Genomic DNA, 13,267 nt, shown 5'->3' on the forward strand with positions numbered 1-13,267 from the left:
TAAAAGCCAATTCAAAGCGAATAGACCGCAGACTTCAACTAACCGCACAAATCTCTTCCAGCCTAAAGTCTTCTTTTAACCATACAATGTCCTAGAGTCCACTATTGATGAATGGAGAGCACAGATTGCTATTGTGTCCAGGCAAACGCAAAGTTGACTTGTGTGCTTTTGTTTTGAAAACATCAGCTTTATCACGAAAGACGAAATTAACCCATAATCCCGTGTGCATTAGCGCCAACATCCTAGTTAAACTTTAACCTTTATTTATGATGTTAAAAGTTTTAACAAGAATGTTGCAGCAGTTTTAAAAACATAAAAAATGTTATTACACATAACTTCCGGTGTTTTTTCGAACTTAACATCTCAGAACGTGCGTTTTCTTTCAGACTTACGGACAAAAGTTACTTATGAGCCAGTATAAACACAGTACTGTACAAAAGCTTTAAGCAACTCTTTATGTATTTATATTTTGCACGGAAAATGAGTAATAGGTGTAGTGTTTTATTGAAACATACATGGAAATACAGTATATAAGGGAAAAACAGAGTTTTTGGGAAAACTGATCTCAATGTCAATAATTTGCCTGAATTCTCTAAGGCAAGCTTTCTTCTCATCATTCAGGTAGTCTTCAGGAATAGTTCTCCAGACTTTTTTACAATGAAAGCTCGTCTTTGGATGTTGGCTGTCTTTTGTTTTGTTCTCTCCTAAAATGAAACTGCTCACATTGCTTCAATAATATTGAGGTCCGGGCTCTGGAGAGAATAGTCCATGAATAGTGCTTAATTGTGTGTTTTTCTATCCAGTTATGCCTTTACTGCATTGAGAGTGTGTTTGTGATCATTGCTGTGCTTTCCAGATGGTATTGGTGGATCAAAAAATCTCAGTAAATTTCTGCATTCACTGTACAAGAGCCTTAAATGTGTCCGGTCTTTGGTGGATTTCTTTCCTATTAGTAAAAAAAAAAAAATGTTTTTCAGGAACTGTTCATCTCCTGTAAACAGTTTTTTTAAGACTGCCACTTTTCCTCCACTTGTCCAGTTTCCCCAAAGTTTTGTAAGAACACATTGCACAGCATGCTGAAATATGTCTCATTTTTTGGTCAGCAGCTCTTTGGTAATTACTTTATTAGTGCAAAACCTATATAACTTTATTTCTGCTGAGCTGTTATCTTTGGCATCTTTCATGAGTTCCAACTAAAGAAATGTAAAAGAAATGTGTTGTTTTTGCAACAGGCTGCTAGTAACAAAGCTTATTTTACCTCATTTTAAAATGGATTCAATACATTTAAATACATAATGACAAAGCCCAAAATTTTTTGGAAATGCAGAAACCTTTCTACATGAGTTCACATTGTTGACAATGCATGTAGCATTCCACCAGTAAAAGGCATATGACAGGACATCTGGAGTTGCCAAAAGACACCCGAAGAACTCTCAGACCATGAGAAACAAAATGATCTGGTGAAGCTTCCTGTCTGGAAGAAACTAGGCACCTGTCACCATCCGTTAACTAAATCATGTTTTTCAGCAGCAGGAACTAGGAAACTAGTTAGGGTCAAGGGTAGGGATGGGTATTGATAAGATTTTCACGATTCAGATTCCATTTTCGATTCTGTTTAACGATTCGATTCTTTATCGATTCTCTTATCGATTCTTTTTAAAAAAGGAGAACACTAAGGTCGATTAGCTTAGAACTTTGTTTTATCTTCTCTTTGAACAAGATAGAAATTTAGGAGTAACATGGCCTTACAAACCCAGCAGTGAGATCTTAAGAGATCCAGCTTACGGCTCTTCAATGGGGTGTCACAGGGTCCCCAGGGAAAAAAATTGTAAATGTAAAATAATAAAATAAATATTCTCCTGTAGCAATAACAAAGTATAGCATAAATTATTCTGTAGCAATTACACAAGAATATCCAGTAATGTCCCTGCCTACAATTAAACACATTCACTTACTGAAAATCATCTGCTGTGGCAAATGGGTGCAAGGCTTTTACCACAAACTTAGTCACTGCTCGGTGACATTCGTCTATCCTGGCCTGAAAGGAGACGCTACCGATAGACTGCAGCGAGAACTGCCAGCATCTGAGCCAGACTCTGTCTGTCTCTCTCATCATGGTCACTTAAATGCACAGTAATGGCAGGTTTTGTAATAAGGCAGATCGTGCTAACATAATATGCACTGTTGTTGATTATTTACCTGCTGCATTAACGGGAGAGGACGTGCAAACGTTACCGCTGCTGCTGGGTTGAGATTCACGAGTCCGGAGCGGAATTAAAAACATGACATTCATTTAAGGTCATCGCGTTGTTTTGTGAGTAAATGCTTTTGCATATTCGTAGTGTTTCCTCCCTTAAATGAAATATCTACTTTGCAAGTATTGCAAGTTGCCCTGTTGTCATCCGTTCTCGTAAAGTATAACCAAACTTTTTAGCGTTTGAGCTGCTTAGGCGCCGTGTTTCCTGCCAGGTAAATGACGCTCCGCAACGTGGTGACGTCATTCGGGGCGACTGGAATCGATAAGGGAATCGTTTGCAAAAATGGCAAACAATTCCAAGGAATTGAAACAGTGGGAACCGGTTCTCAACAAGAACCGGTTTTCGATACCCATCCCTAGTCAAGGGAAAGATGCATACAGAAAGGTACAGAGGCATCCTTGATGATAACCTGCTCCAGAGTGCTGTGGACTGGGGTGAAAGTTCATCTTCCAAAAGGATAACGTTCCTAAGCACCCAGTCAAAACAACAAAGGAGTGTCTTCAGAAAATTGTGTGAAAGTCCTTGATTGTCCTAAACATGAACCTAATCTCTACAAACATCTTTACAGAGATCTGAAAATGTCTGTGCACTGACGCTCCCTATCCAACCTGATGGAGCCTGAGAGGTTTTGCAAAGAGGAATGGGAGAAACTCTCCTTAAATAGGGATGCCAAGTTTGCAGCATCATACTCAAAAGAGCTGAGGCTGTAATTGTTGACATTTTGTATCATTCTAGCATCTTTACCTTACAATATAAAGCGCCTTGAAGCAAGTCTTGTTGTGATTTGCCGCTATAAAAATAATATATAAAGAATTTAATTACATTTGCCAAATTTAACAAAACAAAAAGAAAATATTGAGCAAAGGCTGTGAATACTTATGTACATCATATATACATATTGGGACAGCGTGCTGGCACAATGGTCAGCACTCCTGCCTCACAGCAAGAAGCCATCTGGCTGGGGCCTTTGTGTAGAGTTTATTCAATGCATGTGTGGGTTCTCTCCAGTACTCCGGTTTCTTCCCAAAATCCCAGGTTCCCTCTGTCCCACAGTCTCTGTCTCTTGACATCCACCCGGGAAGCCCTCCTCAGGTCAGAGGAACACAACAAACATCTGGCTGACCTTCACAGGGTCTCTGCCTCACCATATCAAGCAGGTCAGAAAGTATGGTTATCCACTAAAAATGTACCTTAATGAACTGAATCTAATCTCTGAATCTGTGACCTTCCATTTAAACTTACCTCACAATATGAAGATCCATAACCCCTTTCATCTCTCCCAGCTGAAGCCAGTCTGGACCAGCCCAGAAACGTGAGTTAACTACAAAGGAATTACCCAAGTCTTTAGACGCTTTAATTTCCATGTGCATTAGAATGGATGACTGCACGCATGAGTATGGCAAACAGTCCATTGGCTCTTGGCGAGGTAGTGGTGGATTCACGCCGGCCATTGGAGCCTCCTTAGGAGAACAGAGCCCAGGAGGAAGTGAACCATGGGGAGGAGCGGTCCATGCAGCTCAGCCGAGCCCAGCTATCGCCATCAGACATTAGGAAGTGGCTGCTGGCTGGTGAGTACTTCTCTTGTGGTCAGAAAGGGCATTATGTCAATGCCTGTCCTTCGCGCCCACGCCCATCAGTAACCGTAGGGGTACAGTGTTTCCCTACCTCCACTCAGGTACTTGGCAAAATTATTCTTAATCCTTATATTCACCTTTATAATGCCTCCATCGACTCAGGAGCAGAGTAAAATTTTATTGAATAGTCTTTAGCCAAGAAACTCAACCTCCTGTTAATTCCTCTGACTTAACCGTTGCAAGTCTCTGCCTTAAATGGCACCAGACATCGCCTATCGAACTCAGCCCATCAACCATGTAGAAATCTGTTCCTTTTTCATGCAAATGGAACTCCCTTAGTCCTTGGTTATCCATTGCTGAGTATTCATAACCCACAGATCAACTGGTCTAAAGGCTGTATTTCCAGGTGGAGCCTTTTGTTGCTGTGAAAACTGTTGCTTGCTGCAAGACCTCACACCGAGCACATCTACTGCGGGTGTGGTACCTGTTATCGGACCCGGAGTTAGCAACATCCCCCTCAAAACCCGAAGAGGAGAGTCCTGGCCCCTAGCTCTGCCAGTGTAGCAGAAATGGTGACGGATGATGATGGCAGCAGCAGCCGTTCTTCTCTGCATGAGTAGCTTAATGTTGTTCGTATGTAATTTACGTTGAGTAGGCTAACCACGTTATTAAATTAATGCATGTAAGGTGAACTAGCAAACACCGTCGTTGTTACATGCGGCTGTCTTCTTGTTTGATGGCAGATGCCCCCTTCACCCTGGCCAAAAAGGCTAAAATGACCAAAGAAAAGGTGGAAAACAGCTAAACATGAGAGGTTTTTGGACAAAGTTTGTGTTTTTTCCATTGTTTAAGCACTGCTTCCAGCCAAGAGTGATACCATATATGCCCCATAGCTGCAGAAAAGGCTAACATTGTTATGTTTTTACAAAAAACAGCTGAACATGAGAGGTTTTTGGACAAAGTTTGTGTTCTCCATTCTTTAAGCACCGGTTCGAGCACCGTTTAAGCACCAGCACCGTTTCAAAGGAACCGGTTTGGCACCAGTATCGGATAAAGCCTAAATGATACCCATCCCTAATTTGTTACTGCAAGGAGCTCAATTTATAAAATGCACACCACCTAATCAGAATAAGGGAGGGAGAGGAATAGAAAACAATACTAGCCTTCAATACTCACCTTGGACATTTCGAATATCTGGTCATGCCATTTCGACTCACTAACGCCCCTGCAGTGTTTCAAGCCTTAGTGAATGATGCCCTAAGAGATTTCATCAGTTATTTTGTATTTGTTTACGTTAATGACATTCTCATCTTCTCCAAATCCAGGTCGGAACACATGAAACATGTCCGCTAAGTCCTGCAGCAGTTGCTGGAGAACCACCTCTTTGTAAAAGGAGAAAAATGTGAGTTTCACATCCAGTCAGTTTCCTTCCTCAGGTTCATCGTGGAATAAGGTAAGCTACAAGCTGACCCGGCTAAGATTAAAACCGTGGTGGAGTGGTATCAACCCCAAACAAGGAAACAGCTTCAAAGATTCCTTGATTCTGCTAATTTGTGGGCGACTGGGAGCTTCTAACCATCAAGCTTGCATTAGAAAAATGGAGGAAATCGCTGGAGGGGATGGAACATCCACAGATCATCTGAATGGACCACAAGTATCTAACGTATGTGCAGGCAGCTAAGTGTCTGAATGCTCGTCAGGCCAGGTGGGCTTTAGCCTTCGCCCATTTCAATCTCACTATCACTTACAGGCCTATATCCCTTAATGTAAAACCAGACCCTCAATCACACCAATTCTCTACTCTGAATGAGACCTCAGAGAAGGAAGAGCCCATATTACCCGCTACTTGCATCATCGAATCTCTCACATGGGAGATCAAGCCACTGATAAAGGAGGCTCAGCAGGAAGAACCAGAACCTGGAACTAGACTCTCAGATTGTCTACACCACATGTGTAAAAATCAAGGCCTGTGGGCCAAATGTGGCTGGAGAACTTCTGCATTAAAATAAGTTTACTGTATGTTGCTTAAAAGTGCATGTTGAGCATAAACTACATCTCCCACAATGCATTTTGATTATTACCCTATTTTGTAAAATTATGTTTCTGTCATATGTTTGTTGTGCCATAGTCCTGCCACTCTTGACTTGAATCTTGTAAATATTGCTGAGTTAGTTGGGAGACTGTCACAAAGAAAACCACGTTTTTGGAATTGTTTTTGCACATCGTTGCTTGTTTTTTCACTATAAATAAATTCACTGTCACCTATCAGGAAGTCCTGCATCTGGATCTTGTTTTCCCTGAAACCTGACAGTCTCTCTGTGCTAGCCCTGCAACAGACTGGCAACGTGTCCAGGGTGCAGTGTTGGGGAGTAACGGAATACATGTACCGCTGTTATGTATTTAAAATACAAAATATGAGTAACTGTATTCCGTTACAGGTACCGTTTAAAAAGGTGGTATTTAGAATACAGTTACTTTGTTGAAATAAATGGATTACACGGCGGTACTTTCCTGTTTCATATTGTGGCGGGTCAGGACTGTTTTGGTTTTGTTTGACAGCTACGTTCTGTAGTTCCAGGCGGCAGCATTGCGGTTGCCATGGTTACAGGGCGACGCTTGCGCTCTGCGTGTTTCCTGGGTGAGAGAGGCCTTTTTGTTGTTGTTGTTGTTGTGCTAAGCTAATAGGCAGAATGCTACAGGTATAACTCTAAAGAATGTAGCCTCATGGGCAGTGTAGTCCGTGCTGCTGGGAGAATGGACTGCCATACACGTTATGTGTCTGTGAGCGCAAGGAGGGAGAAAAAGGCGAGTGGAAAAGTATGAGCTGTCATCGAGCAAAAACGGGAGCTGGAAGCATGTAAATATAATAATAACCACTGCAGCCAAGAAGAGTGCCCGATGAGCCCAGTTGTAAGTACGCTATTAAGACTCGACTGTACGCTGTGTTCGGAGCAGCAGCCTTTCAACGCCTCTCTTTGTCTCTGGCAAGCAAAGTTGACCCAGACAACAAAGTAAAGCTATTTTTCGGCTACCAGCCCGACACCGAACCCGGTATATTAGTCAGAGGTCCCTTTACTACAGTTCGGTGCCGCGGACCTTCAGTAACATTAATAAATCACAGCAATAGTACATTCACGTAGTTGTAAAAAGCATGATAATATATTAAGTAATCCAAAGTATTCAGAATACGTTACTCTCATCGAGTAACATAACGGAATACGTTACAGAATAAATTTTGGGGCATGTATTCTGTAATGGAATACATTTTAAAAGTAACCTTCCCAACACTGCCAGGGTGTACCCTTTCTCTAGCCCTATGGTAGCTGGAAGAGGTTATTGATTTTATGGGAACATCTGTGCTGAGTATAGCCTAGGAGTTCTAAGGTCAAAATGGGATACACCCCCAAGGGTTGTTGCAAATGACCAAACTAAGATCCTGTGGAGATACAGCAGGGCTCTAGAGTGTGACCAATTTGGTCGCAAATGCGACCAAATTTTTCAGTGGTGCAACTAAAAAAAAAAAATTGGTTGCACCTGTGCGACCAAATGTTCGGGTAGCAAAAAAAAAAAAAAAAAAAATCTGTAACCTTCCCTGTGGTCAACAACAGACACATTTTGCCCCTATCGTGGACTAAACCAATCAGAGATAGTAAGGGGCGGGACCTCTCTGATTGGCCGTGGTCCAGTTGAAAGTGCAGGTGGAAGTGGGAGGAGAGTAGCTTGAATAAAGCGATATCAATTCATTAAATCCTGAATCGACTTTTAAATATAACTGTGTTTTGCCAGAAACGCCAGATTCTCAGATTAAAGCTCACAAAACTATTTCAACAACAACCAAACAGCAAATGAGAGCAGGTACACGGATTCCACACAAAGACGTAAACACAGAGCGGACCTGACGCATCAGAATCAGCTTTGTCTTTCTTGGCTTTCTCACCCGACGGCCCGTAGACGGACACGCTGTCGGAGCTTAGGGATTCTGATGCGTCCGGTCCGCGCTGTGATTGCGTCTTTTTGCGCTGATTCTGAGCTGCAGGTTTTGTCTCTCTCCAGCCAAAATCCACCGAGCCAGCAGCAAAAGAAGCAGCAAACTGCGCTTCACATTTGATCAATGTCGTCATGAATTTTGCTGTTTTGCTTCCACGACTATTAAAATCACACTTCATGCACAGCTAGCTCTCTCTCTCTCTCTGTACTTCAAGAACAGTTTCCCGTCTCCAATCTCTGTTTTCTGTATTATTCATTCGCTTATTACCCACCAGTCTACCGTTGTTTACAGCGCTGTCGGCTGCTGTCTTTTTCTTTTCTTTTTTTCACTTAAATGACCTCGGACAAGAAAGCCTATTTTTTCTGTTGTTCAATACTGAAGAAATTTAAACTTTATATGCAGAACATTGTAGAATATTTTTAAGGTTATCTGCTATAAAAAGCCAGACCAGGAAAATCTCCTTCATGTTTTTCTGTGTTTTATTCTCAGTTACTTTCACACAAAGGCATCTGCTGTGATGTTCACAATTCTGATGAAGTCAGTACTGATAAATGATCAGAATTATAATATTTCTGACTCTTCTGGCTAAGTTGAATCGAATCGGGACTTTGAAAACCAAAATCGAATGGATTATAGAAATCAGTGATGATACCCAGCCCTAGTGAGCCACCTAGCCACGACAGAAGTGGATGTAGCTGTAATAGGAAAAGAACTATTGCTAACTTTTCTGTTAAGTTAAGGCCTGATCCTTCTGAAATTCATAGCCAGTGCTCTGACACGGTGTCATCAATCTTTGAATGCTGAAAAAGCACAGTGTATCCAGAAAAACACATTATATTATATAAATTATTATAAAATTTGTGTGCGCCTAACTTTTGGACATCATAGTGGACATAGTGGACATCATAGTGGTGGACGAGCACAGAAGATGGCTGTAGTAGTAGATTTAGCATCACAAAGTAGAGAACTGGAGAAATACGAAGGGCTGAGAGAGGAGCTAGAGGATGCAGAAGGTGAAGGCAACAGTGGTCCCCATGGCAACAGGAGGACTTAAAAATATCATATTTTCTAAATGATAAACAATCAATATGACACTGAATGTCATATTGATCACTAAAACAGAATCATTCTTTCTTTTGGTTCCCCTCAGTGATGAAGACAGAGGTTAAGATCAACTGCAAAATCAAACCAGAATAAGGTAAGTTAGGACATATCATCATGCTTTAGTCTGAGGTGGTTTCTTTCTGAATCTTTCTTAATATGAAGGACGGTTTCTTTGGCCTTTATGTCATCCTGTCACCACAATTCACCGTCTATTTACAGGGTATACAAACCATACTGACATACTGTTGGCTAGAAAGACAGCAGAGTAATGTGACCTTTAAGTCAAACTACTAACTTGTCATACAGTAAAACATCACTGAAGTCATGATGGATGGTTTTCCCTTTTATATTCCAGACTGACACAACACACGGTTATTTTCAGCTGTCTTAGCTGCTCTACCTTCCGCTTTATAGTTATTATTGTATTATATGTCAAAGTAAAAATAAAAACGAAATGTGGGGAAACAGAATGTCGTGTGGATCTTGTCTAAGGAACCACACTCAGCAATCAGGCCAACTAAATTGGATTCTAGTCAGGGGACAGTTATCACTGAAGTCAGTTATACTTATAACTTTTTGTCATGGCCTCACTGTCATGTCAGAAAATTCCCCTCCATCCAAACACCTGTATAGTGGCCCTGATGTGCAAAACAAAAAGTTTCTGCTTAGCTACATGTGGTGACATGACAGACAAAACTCAGGACAAGAAAAGCAAGCATAACTCTGCATAACGTTATCCAGTGATCTCAGTCTGAATTCTTTCCAGTGTCCTAACATGGAAGGAATGTCTTTGTTAAAAGATTCTCTCATTATTCCAAAATCCCTTTCCATATTTTTTTTAACTCTCTGAAAACTCTAAAGGGCACTGCTCAAAGTAGTATAGAAACATCAGGCTGTTGCTGTAGATCATTCTAATAATAATACTAATAAAGGGTAATTTTGTTGTGTTTTTAGTTGTATTGTTATGTTTTGCACCTCAGGGCACCATACGGTAGATGTTGAGACTTCAAGACAGTAGTGTAGTTGTATAGAGTCATGTAAAAAAGAGAATTTTCACAACCCTCTACATTAGTGATGTGTCGGTCGCGAACGAAACGGCTCTTAGAGCCGGATCTTTGAAGTGAACAATGCGAGCCGGCTCATTATTGGGAGCCGTGTTTTTTTTTTCTTCTTTATCTCACCCTCTCTCACACACTTTTTTTCCTGCTTCACTCCGCACACGAGCCTTGTGCTTTAGTGGTGTGCGATACTGCATATTTTGGTATCGATCCGATACCAAGTAAATACGGGCCAGTATCGCCGATACCAATACCGATACCAATACTTTTGAATAAATAAGGTGGATGCCTTGTTGAATTGCTAAATCGCAATTAATTTTCATGACCTTAAGTGTTTTTTGTGATTTTTCCTTTTGTATTATTAATTACTTAAAACCCAGGACATAATTAGGAGAAATAATTTATTTATAATTAAATAAAAAATGCTTTATTATTGTGGCGGGCCGTGTTCTGCGATGCCGCTGCAGGTTTGGTGGTGGTGATGTGTACGGCTGCCAGCGGGAGAGCTGCAGCCGTTGAATGTACTGTTACAGCAACCGTGTGATTATTGTAAGAAAAAATGATGCTGCGAAGCATGAAAATGCCATCGGGTCTGCCGTGGTGGCGATCTTTTTTTTGTTGTTAATCTTAAGTGCACGCAAACCAGTAAACAAATTAAAACAGATAGTGTTGATAAACTATAATACAAAAATTACAATTAAAATTCTAAACAACAAAAACAATTGGTAAAAATATAATTAATGTCCAAACAACTTAATAACCCCCAAAGTGTCTAAGTCACGTGACGTGTCAGCGCAACACCGAAAAGTAAGAGGGGGGGGGGGGGGGGAGTGTGCCTGCTCTCCGCTGACACAGGAGCGGTGAGTCCAGCGACCTGGCTGTTTTGTTTTTGCCGAAAGCACAGCATAGCAAACAAGCAGAACTCAAAGTAAAGAATCGATCTAACCAGGCTAGTATCGATCCGATACCGATCCCGACTTGGGATCGATACTATCGATATTTGGATCGATCTGCCCACCACTATTGTGCTTTGCGCTGGGAAGGGGGGGGGAGGGGCAGTAGTTACACTCGCAGTAGCACAGGAACAGAGCAGGAGGGAGAGACAGAGAAAGAGCCAGGGACAACAATGTCATATTAGAAAGATATACAGGGAGTGCAGAATTATTAGGCAAGTTGTATTTTTGAGGAATAATTTTATTATTGAACAACAACCAGACAAAACGCCAAAACACAGACTTAACAATGTGGTGTATGCTGTACAGTGCAGCGAGGAATGCCCAGACCTCTACATTGGAGAAACCAAACAGCCACTTCACAAGCGCATGGCACAACATAGAAGAGCCACCTCCACAGGACAAGACTCAGCAGTCCATCTGCATCTTAAGGATAAAGGACACTCTTTCGAGGATGCCAATGTTCACATTTTGGACAGAGAGGACAGATGGTTTGAAAGAGGAGTGAAAGAAGCCATCTATGTCCACTGTGAGCGACCATCTTTGAACAGAGGCGGGGGTTTACGACACCAACTCTCTGCCATCTATAATCCAGTTTTGAGATCCCTTCCCAGACGCCTTAACGCCCACTCACATCCTGGGCCATCTGATCTCAGGAATTCGCATGATAAGGTGGGGCCAGGTTTCACAATGAACACACCCGAAACTCTGGCTGATTGGGACCCACGCCCAGTTTCACACCTTGGCTCATGCGATTAGAGGATCATCAGGGGGTCCTTTTGTCCCTCTGTGGGGGGATACTCCCACTAGGTTTATATCTGGGACTCTCCACCATTTGACCTTAGAACTGAAGAAGCTTCTCGGATGAGAGGTGAAACGTCTTCAAGTAACTTAAAGAAGTCCAGACGCTTTTCTTTGCAAGCTCCTTTGAACCCAAAAAACTCATTAATATCAAAGCTGAATGTTTTTGGAAGTAGTTTTTAGTTTGTTTTTAGTTTTAGCTATTTTAGGGGGATATCTGTGTGTGCAGGTGACTATTACTGTGCATAATTATTAGGCAACTTAACAAAAAAACAAATATATACCCATTTCAATTATTTATTTTTACCAGTGAAACCAATATAACATCTCCACATTCACAAATACACATTTCTGACATTCAAAAACAAAACAAAAACAAATCAGCGACCAATATAGCCACCTTTCTTTGCAAGGACACTCAAAAGCCTGCCATCCATGGATTCTGTCAGTGTTTTGATCTGTTCACCATCAACATTGCGTGCAGCAGCAACCACAGCCTCCCAGACACTGTTCAGAGGGTGTACTGTTTTCCCTCCTTGTAAATCTTACATTTGATGATGGACCACAGGTTCTCAATGGGGTTCAGATCAGGTGAACAAGGTGGCCATGTCATTAGTTTTTCTTCTTTTATACCCTTTCTTGCCAGCCACGCTGTGGAGTACTTGGACGCGTGTGATGGAGCATTGTCCTGCATGAAAATCATGTTTTTCTTGAAGGATGCAGACTTCTTCCTGTACCACTGCTTGAAGAAGGTGTCTTCCAGAAACTGGCAGTAGGACTGGGAGTTGAGCTTGACTCCATCCTCAACCCGAAAAGGCCCCACAAGCTCATCTTTGATGATACCAGCCCAAACCAGTACTCCACCTCCACCTTGCTGGCGTCTGAGTCGGACTGGAGCTCTCTGCCCTTTACCAATCCAGCCACGGGCCCATCCATCTGGCCCATCAAGACTCACTCTCATTTCATCAGTCCATAAAACCTTAGAAAAACCAGTCGTGAGATATTTCTTGGCCCAGTCTTGACGTTTCAGCTTGTGTGTCTTGTTCAGTGGTGGTCGTCTTTCAGCCTTTCTTACCTTGGCCATGTCTCTGAGTATTGCACACCTTGTGCTTTTGGGCACTCCAGTGATGTTGCAGCTCTGAAATATGGCTAAAATGGTGGCAAGTGGCATCTTGGCAGCTGCACGCTTGACTTTTCTCAGTTCATGGGCAGTTATTTGGCGCCTTGGTTTTTCCACATGCTTCTTGCGACCCTGTTGACTATTTTGAATGAAACGCTTGATTGTTCGATGATCACGCTTCAGAAGCTTTGCAATTTTGAGACTGCTGCATCCCTCTGCAAGATATCTCACTATTTTTGACTTTTCTGAGCCTGCCAAGTCCTTCTTTTGACCCATTTTGCCAAAGGAAAGGACGTTGCCTAATAATTATGCACACCTGATATAGGGTGTTGATGTCATTAGACCACACCCCTTCTCATTACAGAGATGCACATCACCTAATATGCTTAATTGGTAGTAGGCTTTCGAGCC

The sequence above is a fragment of the Maylandia zebra genome, linkage group LG11 (assembly GCF_041146795.1).
Source record: "Maylandia zebra isolate NMK-2024a linkage group LG11, Mzebra_GT3a, whole genome shotgun sequence".
In the NCBI taxonomy this organism is placed as follows: Eukaryota; Metazoa; Chordata; class Actinopteri; order Cichliformes; family Cichlidae; genus Maylandia; species Maylandia zebra.